We start from the raw sequence: 15,039 nt of genomic DNA, 5'->3' as shown, positions 1-15,039 counted from the left end.
ACAGGCGGTTCTCTTTCCTCCAAAGGTCTCTGAAGTGTCACGATAACATGTAATTCCACCTTTTTCGCAACGACACAAACTCAGAACAATAGCATGTAGGGCGGTAGGACTGCGCCAAAGTAACACATCAGGCATTCACCATCGACAGTTGCACCGAACATTTTATTTGGTACCTTTAAACAAGAGAACTTGACAAACAAAACCATTGCAATGTTTAAAACTACCACACATCTTTAAAACTACCATTCAGGTAAAAACAATTTACTTCAATTTTAAACATTCGTAAAAACGCGGCACTTATGGCCTAATACACAATTTCTGAAGTAAGTTAAATATTATATACTCTAAATTGTAATCAAGCTGAAGAACAATTACTGAAATTTATCTGATATACTCTTTCTTTACGACAGTGTCTGTTATTAACAAAATGAGATGCCATGGCACACAACAGGTTACTTAAATGGTAGGCCCAACATAATTTAGCATATAAGATATAAAATTTCACGTGAGCAGACAAGCTCGTGAGATTCAACAAAGGGACGGCCGTCCGCTCAGCTGTTTCCGATACAGGCCCGACATGGACCCCCAGGCGGGACGAGAAAATCCCAGAACTAGTGGGTATCTGCAACAGACTGACATCTGCCTTAAATGACGAGAAACACAATAACTCGTTACAAGACGTCACCGGTAAAATTAAAAATGATATTAATTACAATATCGATCTACCGTCATTGAAGGAATTCTAGTACCACCATCAATAGAAATCGTTTCAGGTTATTAAACACACATTAACAACTGGCCTCTCAGTAACTGGTAAGAATTTAGGGAACTACTGATTTCAAAATTATGCACGTGTCTCTCAGACACACTATTAGTTCAAACAGAAACGTAAGAGTAATGTTATTACAATTCAGAGATAAATGATTGCCCGTCTTAACTCCGTGTGTGATATAAATACAATAACCAGGCGGTACTTTAACAAGGACCATCAAACTGCTTTCAATAGTGGTTAAACTTTGACAGTAGGGATCTACAATGGAATGTCTCAGCACTCCAGGCTCTCGTAAATGTTAATGATCACACCACATACACCTTAAAACATTACGTATTAAACCAATTAAAATCGACACATTGAAGGCCAGACTCAGTAGAAGCAGCGACGGCTGCCCAAGAAAATACTGTGAACTGCACAGAATCCAGTAGTGGATTCCGACCACAATTTACAGGACAAGCAAGGCGCTTATTGTCAGGCTTGTTCGACGAAGCCAGCCGCCGCATGTCGTGGTGTCAGGAGACATGAAGCAAGCAGAAAAAAACACCAACGGCTTCCCAGTACTGTCTCTTTCGACGCCGGCGATATTCAGCCCGGCGCCGCCTCCCGGGTAAACAGCCCCTTCTGGACGTGTCCTGCTTGCTGGCTGACACCGGATCTTAGCTGTCCGCCATAGTTCACAGAACGCCCTTACTTCTCGGCGTCGCAAAGCAAAATCACTGCCTCTTCCTCGGCTTTTCCTCTCGCTCCCGATCGGCCCACACCAGCGGCGGGAATATCGAACCCAAACACGGCTCAGTCTCTCTCATTTTGCGGTAAGCAGTATCTATCTTACCCCTAGTGATACATGCTCTTACATTGTTACATTTGTCCTCTAGCCATCCCTGCTTAGCTATTTTGCGCTTCCTGTCGATTTCATTCCTGAGACGTTTGTATTCCTCTTGCCTGATTCATTTACTTGTTTACGATGCAGTGCAAATTAGTACATTTACGACTCGTGTCAGAATCGTGTTTGTATGACTGCTCTTCGATGATAAACTAATGGGCTAGAATATCTGCGATAAAACTCTTAGGGAGTAATAAAAGATGTTTTTTCCACAAGCAGAATAAACACGCACAACCTGAAACGTTTAGTCTAGTAAATAATCTAGAGCTGTATTTATTGTTTTCTTCCGTGGCGGTTTTCTAAACTTATCAAATACGCGAAATCTGAGCTTCTTGCAGCCGATAGAACCTTCAAATGACTTGACGGATTGGAAGTGGGTAACTACCTCGACAGCTGCGAAGTCGAGGAAAAAACCTCGCTGCATTCCCGTAAGCTATTTGAAGACATTACATCTACATCTGTACTTCGGACCTTATGGTATGTGGCGGAGTGTAGCTCGTGTACCAGTATCGCTTCGCTGTTGGTAGCACTACATGAGGGCACGAATCTCACTGATTTCATGTTCATGATCTTTTCGCGAGATATATACGTAGGAGGAAGCCATACACACGGTATTCCAGGAGGAATGGTTAATATTCAGGGATATGACGGGAATGATAACTACTTCTTTATCTTCCGTACTTTGGAACAAATCGTTTTTGCGAGAAGTTAGTATTAACAAAAATAGGATAAAATTGTGTAGTTCACATGGGGTCTGAAATACGTACCTTGACAGCTATGACCACATGTTCAGTACGAGAGATGTTTTTGGCAGTAGCAACCATGAACAAGACCTCATACGTCTTGAGATGTCACTTTAAAGCCCGTGTCTACTGGACGTTAATTTATTTTTTTGGCGCATACTGAGATCCTCGGCCAGGCCGTGAAGGCGCAAGTGATGACTACCGGCCGCCATGTCATCCTGCACCTTCCTGCGTCTTGTCGGTGCGGTACACAGGGCCACGTGGTCAGCGCACCGCTCTCCGCGGCATTTTACAGTCTTTGCAGAGCAGCCATCGGCAGCCACTCGGCGAAGCGGCTCCTCAGCTGGCACCAAGACGATGAGTGTACCAGCCCTCCCTCCGAGAAAATGTCAGTGCCAGTACAGGATATCGAGCCCGGTCACCCTCACAGGGCACGGCAGCCATCTATGCTTACTGCTCCCTTTCTTACCTTAGGTCAAGGTATCGACAGCCGAGGATTCCTGAAATTTTTATTTTATTTTACGTGTTTAAAATCTATATCGACGAGACAGGAGTGTGCCAGCATAACAGGCCACTCCTAGGAGGGGAACAGAGCCGTACAGCGGCCCGCAATATCATTGGCGGACAAACACAGGGATTAAAATTTGAGTTTAGAAAAATGTAATAATAAAAGAAATATGCATTCGCCTACTCAGTTCCTCCAGCACACACTTAGGTCGCCAGCTTAAACGTGTGGGTACGCCACACTATTTCAAAATGATCGTATATGTGTGAAGAACGTAGAAGATTGGGTACTCGCGAACTATGGAAATGGATTGTTGATGATACTTTGCAAATAACTATCAAAGTTATGGCGATAGGTGGGGGAACGTTCAAGTGTAATGTGAGCTTCAAGTATATGGGACCAAAAATTAAGTCTGGAGTGTGGGCGATAGCCTGACCCTGCAACCACGTGATAGCGTGGTGTTTAGTAGGGCGAAGGTGAGAAGTGTGTGGGAACAGTAGAAGACTGTGATGCACCGTTGCTTGCGCAGCGCAGAGGTAGCGGACAAACATACATTGTGTTAGGAACCAGACGTTGCGTTTCGAAGTGCGTGTAAGCCCGTGCTTCTGATTGTTGTCGCTCAGAGAGCTTATGCAAAGTCGCAACGCAACCAGTCAGATACGATGTAGTCGTTGGTTGCCACCGACAGTGTGGTATCAAAACGCCTTGAAAGGTGCATGGACAGTCTTCCACACCGCCGACCACTGGACGTCCGGTGCGTTCCAGGGGGTGTGCATTAACAACAACCTACAAGAATCCTTCGCCAGTGGTGGGTCCGTTGTCGGAAGAACCTCGTGTACAACCAAATAGATGGAAGTATGAGAGAGGGCTGGAGCAATGTGCGCCAAGTTGATTGGTGGGGCAGGCGAGTCGGGTATGAGGATTTCCAAGATGCATTGCATAAGGGATGGTGAAGGTTCCCATCGACAACATGCACTGGCCCTGCCCGAACACGGGCAAGAGAGGCCACATTTTGTAGGAGGGAGGGTGAGGGTCTCACATCGGATTCTGGAGATGCCAGCTGAAAAGAATTACCCAAGGTCTTGTTGGAGTTGACGTCCCAGGATCAATGGCAGAGATAGTACTCAGGTGGCATGGACCAATTCAGGCTGCGTGTATCTGTTGACTTCAGTCACTCTCTAGTCGGTTCAGCCTGCATAGGAGCTTGAGGCGAATGTGGTAAAATGTGGACTGCAGCAATCGACAGTATAAGAACGTAGGCTTCGGCGGCCGGTGTCATAGTGATTAAAATTCTTCTGGGTATTATGCCACGTCATTGCTAAAAACTAACAACAATAATGAACTAAAACCGACGTTTCGGCCGAATTGCAACGGCCTTCCTCAGGGCACGAGGAAGGCCGTTGCAATTCGGCCGAAACGTAGGTTTTAGTTTATTATTGTTGTTAATTTTTAGCAATGACGTGGCATAATACCCAGAATAATTTTAATCACAATGACAGTATGTTTATAAGCTGGAGTGCTCTGCGTAGATCCGCTAAAGTCGATACTCATAACGTACCATTATTACAGTAGACAATGGTAGTTCTCCAATGTTCATGATAATACATTTGGTAAAGCTGAGGTGACTTCCCAACGATTGTTGCATGGGGGCTTAATTAAATAAAATGCTAATAATTTTAATTTTAGTCGCTGTTTGTCCGGTTACGAAGTCTCGTAACCGGTTGGCCCTGAATAATATTAATACGCAATCTGACTGCAGAGAATAACCACAAAGAATGAAAAGAAATTTCCGTTAACACAATTAATTAATAAAGTCCCCAGTAACTATAAAAGCTACGAAACAAGAAAGCATAAGTGAAAATGTTCTGTGTGTGGAAGCGTGATTCAACGCACACATCCGGCACGGTTCTTCCTCAATACGACAAGATGCTTTAAACGCCATTTACAATGAAGTAATTAAAAAAAACAGAAATACTTTGATTGCACATAGAAAATAGAATTACACTCTAATACATGAACACAAGCCAGATGCTTTGTTGACTGAACCTGTGAGCAAGAGGCATTGTTATTTAGGAAATTTTAAATACAAAAATGCTTTAATTACCTCATATATATTGACGAAAAATACACTCTGATCGTTACAACATCCCCAATCGAACAGCATCGGCTGTCTAGCCCATCAGAACAACTGCACACGACATGCTCACAACTAGTACTGCAACTACAGCTACCTCAGAACTACAACGGCCCACACCAACTTCTCAACAAGCATTGCCAGTGGAGGCGGCTGAATGATACTCTTTGGCGCAATCTCTGGCGCTGTGACTCAGTGTAGCCACCTTTCATACGCCCCTCCTCCACGGGATAGAATTTGATGCTATTTTTGCCAGCATTGGTGGTGAAAATACCACCAAATTCGCCAAAAAAATACAGACAAAAATTAAAAAAGAAATATTTATAAGTAAATATGACATAACTAAATAAATTGTGGCTTTGCACTGACCCTTCAATAACCCAATATATAAAATACAGTAAGGAATACAAATGCTTGCATACATATGATTTTACACAATAGTTCACACAAGTATCATGTGGTTAAACAATTCAATCAATAGCGTCAGCAATGACGAGTAGTTGCAGGTAAGAGTCTCACAACATTCCATAAACAGTAAACACACAAAAAATCAGTTTATACAAATATTCACATAAAATCCTTTCAATAGTTCAATAAACAAGTAGCACTCTTCAGAGTAGTTGACAGTTCCAACAGTAGCACCCAGAAATGGTCAACAGGTGGAGACACCATCAAGTGACATCATTTCAGTAGAAGCAGTCCATCAGTGGCACCCAGTTAAGTTGAGCAGGTGCAGGTAACAGTCCATAATATTCACTACCACTTATTAGACAGTTCATCAGAGTTCATCAGCAGAAATTAAACATTTCCAAGTGGCACCCATCAATGTTAATACGTGTAAGCACGAACAACAGTTTGAATGCACACACAGTTGATTTTACAAAATTGTTATGAATGCTCTTACACTAAACATACAAATTACAATAAACACATAAATGATATCAGATAATTGTTATATTAACTACTACAAATACACAAGTAGCAATAAACCTATAATATTTATGGGTGTCAGTGCAGGCCACAACAAACAAGTAAAATAATATTTAGGAGATAGGTCGGTACCAATTATTTGGGATTAGGAAAGGAAAACACACAAAACATACTAACTCATCTTTCATCCACATATTAAGTACTACTGTGTAATTGAGTAGTGTTAACTGTGTAAATGCAATTCTGTCAAAATTTGATGCTCAATATGTGTATCAAGTAGTAGTTGTACAGTGTATAACAGTCAATAATAGCTAGTCAACGTCATAATCATCATGTCAAGACCAATGTTTGCCAAGCCAACTTTTTCTGAACAACTGTCTTCCTAAAAAAAAAAAGGTAGTATATACTGCTTATTGATTTAACAAAGTGTGTGTGTGTAGATAATCTTCTAGTATTCTAGTCTGCCATCTTCATCCTCCTTGTTCCATATAAACCAACAAAAAAATATATGCTCCTCACTTACTTTACCTCTTATCCTCCAAAACTCCGATCATCATCAGCTTCACATAATCTTAATACTTCAATAATACCTCTTCAATAGTCGATACATATAAACCTTATCACCAATATCATTTCACTTCCATAACAACTCTTTCCTCTAGACAGTCTCCACAAACAAGTAGAGATAAAATCCTACTGCAAACTTAAGTTCATCATCCCATACAATCCGAAGACACAATGTCCATACACAACCTCTGTGTAATCCATCTGACCCAAATCTTCTACTCATTATGAATTATAAATTACATTTTTGTTACCTTGTCCATCATTAAATAAAAGAAATGCATACATGACCTCTAACAGCCTTTAGTTTGAATAACTCTCAGTAAGTAAGTACGAGTGAGGAGTGTGAATGATCGTAATATTTCACAGTTTGTACACCACTTCAAGAATCATGGCAAAACAGCAAAAAACATTTGGGGTATTTCTTGTGTCAAGTGTCACTTGCTATTTCAATCGCTCACAAAGAATGCAGTGTAATAACTGTCAATGGTCTAAACCTAGTGTTGGTATGTCATGTCGTTAGCTTCCTTCCTATTAGCATAAACTTATACGGCTTCCATAAAACCTCCAGCTCATGTGACTTCAACGAAGTTTCTTGTACCAATGTCATTCGTAGAATTATAGCAATTCCTTTTCTTATCTTAAAATATAAAGCACTGAGCGTAAGCAAAACATGCAATAACGAGTAAATATACCAGTAGAGAACAGAATGTCAACAAGTAGATGTATCACAATCCCTATAACGAGGCTCTGCTAAGCGAACAATCTATAATTAATACCATAGTGTGACCTTAACTCCGTGCTCGTACACCGCATATCAGCATTTCTATATACCAAATTAAAGAGTAGTTATGACAACAAAACAGAAATGTGTAAATATGCAATGCATACGCAATGCAGCAAATATATATCTCACATAATAAACACGTCATTAGCATCATATCAGCATAAGCAAATAAATGTTCATATGTAATCTTAATACGTAAACATGAAGACGCAAGCAGATAAATCACATACATAACCATATCAGCACAACTAATCAGGTGACAATTATAATTTAAATACATAAGCACAGCAGGCACATAATTTTTAAAAAATGTGACATCAGTGAAAAAGCATTGCAGTCAAGCGATGCATAATATACATAAGTAACAACCCTGCTCATTAATAAAACATTGTCAAAATCGGTTAACACAAAGTATAAATCACGTAATCGCGAGCAACAAATTACGTCTAAAGTACGTGCGTAAGTGGCAAAATGTTACCTGAAAAATAAACTCAATTAATAGTTACCTATTTAGTTTATTACTTTCTTCTTCGATATTACATTCTTCCTGAAATTTTCTCGATAGCTAGTCGGACACACACAGAATATACCTGAAGTTCTTAAATATTTTATACAACTGTATCCTGAAAAATCATCAACTCACTATAGCTTTATACTGAATTTATTCGGAGAAATTAGACTGTGTATTTGTTTACGGCTGTCAGTGTATTCGCACTGAGCGCTCGATCAGCTGTAGGTACGCGTGACGTAGGAAGTAACTGTTTACGGTCAGCGACTGCCTTGTGCGGCGCGAAGACTTGACTGTTGCTATGAGTATGTGCCGCCGCCGGAACACGGCACGGTATCCTTGTACTCTCCGTGTGTTTACGTATAACTGTTAGTTTCTCAAAAGTATGTCATTCCACAAAAAATTTAACGTTCGATATATGATGTATTCCCTTAGAGCGCCGAGATTTAAGAGTTTCTACTTCAACAGTGTTATCATGAATAATTTGGCGAACTCTATATGGACCGTTATAAAGCAGAAAAAATTTGCGACACAAGCCTTTGCCTTTGTGAGACAAACGATGAGACTTAATTAACACCTTTTGACCAAATGACAAAGTTTTTAAACGACCAGGACGTGTAGCTGATTTCTCTCTTCTAGCAGCTGCAGATGCAATATTTTGTAGAGCTAGATTGACAACTTCAGAATGCCGCAGTTTCCGTGAAGGCGGAAAAGGAACGATTTCAGAAATGCGATTTGGCGGTGCTTTATTTTTTAATATCAATATAGAAGGCAAAGAAGTTGAATCATTAGGGAGTCCATTCAGAATGTTTTGAAAAATATGAAGATACTGATCCCACGTTCTATGATTCTGATGACAATAAAGTCGGCACAGTTTATTGATTTCCTTCATCCATCTCTCCGAAGCGTTAGACAGAGGGTGTAAAAGTGAATTGAAAATTGGTTTTATCTTACGACGCCGTAGAGTACGAAGCCAAATTTTAGAGCGAAACTGTGATCCATTATCTGATATAACCTTATCAACATGACCCACTTCTTTAAGAAAATGTTTGATGAAAGCATTAGATACTGAACTAGCTGTCGCTTTGCGTAAAGGTGTAAAACACACATATTTTGATGTCAGTTCCACTGCTACCAAAATGTACCCAAACCCATTAGTAGAACGAACCACTGGACCGAACAAATCGACTGCAGCCATCTCCTTTAATTTCACCTGAATGATAGGAAACAACGGTGCTCTGTGAGAAATAGTTGGCGGCTTAGCCTTTTGACATAATTTGCATTTGGCAAGAACAGACCGAATACGTTTTTCCATATTACTGAAGTAGCAATTTTCTCGTAATTTATGAAAGCATTTTCAGGGACCAAAGTGTGCATAACTGAAATGTGTATACCAAATCAATTTATTAACCCACTCATCAGGAATGCAAACTAATGTCTAATCGCTACACTTTCCTTTCTCTTCCACTTCTCCTTAATGTCCTTCCAGATTGGATCCTTGTTTTGCTCCTTAGCGATGTCCTGGAGCGAAGAAGAAATAAAATTTTCAAACGCAACACCTTGAATATACATCAATCAATAATTGTTTTGTTTGCAGTCCTCCTCAGCACTTTGTTTCAAACCCATAGGTGCACGTGATAAAGCATCAGCAATACTATTTGAAGAACCCTGGATGTAAACAACACTAAAATCAAATTCCTGTAGATACAGAGCCCATCCTGACAATTTTCCATGTGTTAATTTTGTTGACATGAGAAATTCCAGATCTCGATGATCGGTGTAAACCTTAGTATGCTGCCATACACAAATATGCGAAATTTTGTGAAAGCCCAAACAACAGCCAAGGCTTCAAATTCCGTAATCGAATAATTCTTTTCTGATTTAGAGAGAACACGACTTCCAAATGCAATAGTTTTCTGTACTACAACGCAGTTTTCTTCTATCTCTTGAAATAAGTGTGCACCTGGGCCTTTGTATGATGAGTCCGTCGCCAAACAGAAATCTTTAGATAAATCCGGATGTGAAAGAAATGGAGCAGCAACTTAAGCATCACGAAGTTGCACAAATTCTGATTGAGCTTCCTCATCCCAACACCAATTAGAATTCTTTCCAGATAGTTCACATAAACGAGGTGTCGCCAAATCGTCCAATCTAACAAAGCGTCTAAGAAAATCAGAGACACCAAGGAAACTACGAACATCACGTTTTGTAGTAGGAACAGCATAATTACGAATAGTGTCTAGTTTTTTTGGATCAGGAAGAATACCTTCTGTAGAGATAATATGAACAAGAAGTTTCACCTGAGAACGACCAAATTCAGATTTTTTCAAGTTCACTGTAATGCCAGCTCTTGCAAAAATACGTAATAATGAATCCAAAATTTTGTTGTGCTCATTCCAAGGCGTTTAGCAATAAGAATATCATCAACATATGAAGTAATATTGTCTCGAAGATAAACAGGTAAAATTTCGTTTAAACTACGAATGAATGCTGCTGAAGATACAGTAAGTCCAAACGGTAATTTCCGAAATTGGTAACAGTTACCAAAGGCTAAGAAGGCAGTGTATTTTCTACAGTCAGGGTGGAGTTCTACTTGCCAAAAACTTGCGCGCATATCAACCGTGGATAAAACTTTAATTCCATGGAAATGTTGAAGAAGTTCATCTAAATTTTGTGGACGGTCAGTTTCAGGAATGATGATATTATTTATCTGTCTGGAATCCAGAACCAAACGAATTGACCCATCCTTTTTAAGAACGACGTGTAATTGGCTGGTATAAGGACTGACTGCTGGCTCAATAATGCCTTGATCTAACATGCATTGAAGTTCATTCTTAACCTTGTCTCTATAAGCCAAAGGAATAGCGTACGTTTTTCCTCGAAATGGTGTGTGTTCTTTTACTTTAAACAAATATTGTAACCCTTGTATAGTTCCTGTGTGATGACTAAATACTGTAGCATGTGAAGTCAAAATTTGGTGCACTTCTTGTCTTGCAACGTCATCTGGCACTTCAGCTTTGTTAACCTTTTCATTAATTAATTCTTCGCTATTAATTATATCATCCAACGCGTCTCTGTACCTATTTTCGTTGTCATGAATGAACACATTGTCGTCATAATGCTCAGAGAAAACATCAGAAGTAAGAAACCTTAAACATTTTGCGTCTGATTCAGATTTCGTTAAACACTCGAAAAATTTCAAACATCTCGGCATTCTGGCAACAGTCAAGTTCACACTTCCTTCCTTAAAGTTTAAAAGTGCCTTATGTGTATTAAGAAACTCTATACCTAAAAAAATAATTTGAGTATTGAGTAATGGAACAATAATAAAATTAGCAGAAAATTCGTATCCTTGACAAACGAAATTTATGCTGGTCTGCTGTTTGACTTCCACACTTTTTCCAGAAATAGCTCCTCGAATTGTAGTTTTAGAAACAGGTAACACAGGACAAGCAATAGTTCTTACACATATACGAAAAACTGATTCACTAATAACATTTAATGGGCTCCCAGAATCTAAAACCGCAGTGAACTTATTCTTACCCACACATACTTCAACAGAATGTAAAAATGCGTCTACATTATTTTCCTTTTCGTCTAGCAAAATGTCTCTCACGTCTTCCAGGCGTACGTAGTGTAAAGTCGTAGTGTCATTACTTTCTGAACCGTCTATATTGCTGCCAGAAGCCGAAAATACATGTCATTGTCGATTGTTTGCGTCACGTCTTTGATTATTCGCGTCATTTCGCGAATCACTTTCTACGATTTGCACTTGTCTCTCTGAATTTCTGTCACGCGGAGGATGCCAATTAGGTCCCTCCTGTCTGTTAGATGTAAATTCTTGGTTGTGTCAGTTATTAATGTTTCTATTTTCCTGTGTATCTGCATGACTGCTTCTTGTGTAATTTCGACTGTCACTTCTGAAATTATTGTTATATCCACTACCCTGGTTATTTCTGTAGTAAGAATTTCTATTATTGTATGAATAATTTCTGTCTTTATGATACCGATTACTGTTTCCATATGATTGATCATTCCGGTAGGAATTCCCGTTATTATAATTGTCTGTGTAATTTCTGTTAGAACGTCTGTTATTGCCATAAGGCTGGTATCTATTGTCCTGTCTGTTTCGTCTGTCATTCTCAAAATTACCCATATAACGTCCATTACGATCATTATCCCTTCTCCCTGAAAATCTATTGTGATTACCGTTACTGAAAAAATTTCAAGACGCCCCGTCGTCGTCATACTCAAGTTCTTGTAGCAACGTCTCAAGGGTCTCAATGTCGTCTTTACATCTTCCGGCTAAAGCAATTTGTCTTATGGATTGTGGCAGCTTAGTTAAGCAAATGCGAATTAACTCAGTCGGGCTATAAGGGTTGGATAGAAATTGATTCTTTCGCATCATGTCTTCAAAGTATTCTGCCGTCGTGCGGAACTCAGACTGTTTAAAATTACGCTGCATAATAAGACTATGTTTGACTCTGTCTTGCGTGTTTTCGGACCAATATGCCGACAGAAATGCATGATAAAAATCATTTAAATTATTACAATCTCTAATAAGTGCGTGCATCCCCGTCGCCGGTTCGTTTTCTAAATATCCACACATAAATTCCAGTTTGTGACTTAGTGGCCAATTTGCTGGAAGTGCGTACATAAATTGGTCTAACCATGAACATGGATGTACGTCATTCTTAGAATTGCGAAAGATCTTAAATTTCCGAACAGTTAAGAAGTGTTTATAGTCAAAGTTTTCGCCTCGTGGCGACAAAGACCTACCGCATCTGTCCCCGTCCCAATGTCGATTATTGTCAAGTTCGCGCGCCTGGCGCTCTCTTGTTGCTTCACGCAAATGAAATAAATTATTTTCTTCTAAGCCTTCTGCTATCTGTGATTCTAAATTTCTTCTGCTGCCTTTTTCTACGATTTCGCTTTCAATTTGTTTGACTTGCTTTCGTAACGCCTCAAATTCCCTTTCAACGCGTTCATTAAATTTTCCCTGATTTTCAACATGTTTATTTATGTTCTGGTACTCTTCGGTTTCTGCAAATGGCAATGGAGCTGTATCGTCTGAATCTCTATCCCCATTTAATCTAAGACTTGTCAATTTATCTGAAATCTCCTCAACTCTTTCCGATAAGTCACCTATTTGTTCTTTCTGTTTATTTACGTCTTCCGTAAGTATCGCAACTCGGGTTTCAGTATTGACACATTTAGTAGTTAACTGTTCATACTGTTGTGTTAGGTTATTTATTCTGTCATTTGGTACCGATTTCTCGATTCTTTCAAATATTTCTTCCTTATCGTGTGCACGTTGTAAATTTAACTCTGAAAATTTTTGTGCTATCACGCGATCTCTTTCTTCCTGTTCTCTATCCTGTACCTTTTGTCTGATTTCTATTGAAATTAGTCTATTATTGTGAGCACTCAAAATCGGTTGTACTTCTTCTCTAATTTCTTTCTTTAATTCATCTTTCATATTTTTGAAACATGTCCCTATTCGTGAGTCTCACCGTGTTTCCATTGTTCCCATATCAGTTTTAATTGTTGCTATTTGTGATCCCACTGTTTTTAATTCAGATATTAACTGTGTTTCCATTGTTCCCATACCAGTCTCTAACCGTGTTGCCAAATTTAATATAGCACCCAATAACTGCTCCATATTAACTGGATCAAAATTCTTTTCGCCCCTAAAATTTCCCGTATAACTAACTTTCTTCGGCATAGCCGTAAAGCTATCTGTGTTCGATACTATTTCAGAATCTTCTACCGTTAATCTCGTATTCTGTGAATGTTTTGAGTGAGAAGAATTTTGAACTGGTTCCAGACTATTTTCCCAGCTTATTAAATTGTTTTCTACTACATGATTCATCATACTCTTCTCCTGTGTCGGCGAGTTCGCCATGTTAACAATTTCGTCATTCTGACTATCCATCATTTTTGCCTTTTTCATCGATCGCGTAATCATTTACAAAACATACACAACTCGTCACTATACGAAAATTACACTCAATGTAACACTTTATCACCAACAATACCATTCACACGATATGCTTCCCGACAAACACTATTAACGAACAATTAGAACCTTCATAATTGTACAAAATTGTCAAACCCGTATACGACTTATCAAAAATTAAATTCCACAAAAATACGGTCAGAAGAATGACAAGACAACTACAAATGTTCAATTACCAAATCTACACATGCAATATAGACTACAATTACTAAACTACTACAACAATACTACCGTCTGCTATTTTTACTATCAAAAGAATTCCAAGGGATGATCCTAAACAGCGGTCGCCACGTGCATGGGGGCTTAATTACATAAAATGCTGATAATTTTAATTTTAGTCGCTGTTTGTCCGGTTAGTGTGTCAGTGGTGTGTGGACGGCGAGACCACACCATCACGCCTCATAATTCGTTTTGGCTTTGATACGGTGACGTTCGCAGTCGCCATCTGACGACGTTGGGAAGAAATAAAGTTATTCAGAATGAGATTTTCACTCTGCACTGGAGAGTGCGCTGACATGAAACTTCCTGGCAGATTAAAACTGTGTGCCGGAGCGAGGAAGTAAAGCTATGAGGACGGGGCGTGAGTCGTGTTTGGGTAGCTCAGTTGGTAGAGCACTTGCCCGGGAAAGGCAAAGGTCCCGAGTTCGAGTCTCGGTCCAGCACACAGTTTTAATGTGCCAGGAAGTTTCTTGTAAGATCGTATAACAATAGTGCATAGTACCCGGGTGCCACGTCACAGCGTCTTTGCTCCCTTTTTATCGCCGGCTTCGCACGAGTGATCCACCACAGCAGCGTCGATGGCTACTGAGGACGAGTCAGCTCGCTGGATGACCACGTAGCAGCGACGCATTGTCGACAAGCGGGCTGTGAAGAAGAAACTGAGCTCGCACGTACCTGGACCGCGCCAATCTGGTTCTGGCGCCAAGGGTACAGCGCAGAGACGCTAGAGGCCACATTTCCGCGGAGGACACACCCGCCTGAATGGTTGCAGGAATAAAAATCCGATCGAGTCGGCAAGCTGTATAACATTTGTGGTGGGTGTAAGCAGGGGTGTCACCGTGTATCATCTCCCATGCGTCAATGAGATGAAAATCATCTACCAGCGTACGTAAGGCCGGACATGTAGAGCACCAAGGAGTCTGGTCCTTCGGATGGAGGACACATTTGAAATCGACTCCTACGACGTAACTT

The 15,039-nt window shown here is 39.9% G+C and overlaps 1 non-coding gene across 1 annotated transcript; it reads left to right on the top strand.

Annotated features, from left to right (window-relative positions):
• Window positions 1-14,437: 14,437 nt before the first annotated feature.
• On the top strand, window positions 14,438-14,512 carry Trnas-gga (transfer RNA serine (anticodon GGA)). The gene has a single exon. It is a non-coding gene; the product is annotated as a tRNA-Ser (tRNA).
• The last annotated feature ends 527 nt before the right edge of the window (window positions 14,513-15,039 follow it).

Source organism: Schistocerca gregaria, chromosome 4 (assembly GCF_023897955.1).
Source record: "Schistocerca gregaria isolate iqSchGreg1 chromosome 4, iqSchGreg1.2, whole genome shotgun sequence".
In the NCBI taxonomy this organism is placed as follows: Eukaryota; Metazoa; Arthropoda; class Insecta; order Orthoptera; family Acrididae; genus Schistocerca; species Schistocerca gregaria.
Note: the sequence above shows the minus strand (reverse complement) of the source record. Positions and strands in the feature narration are given on the sequence as shown.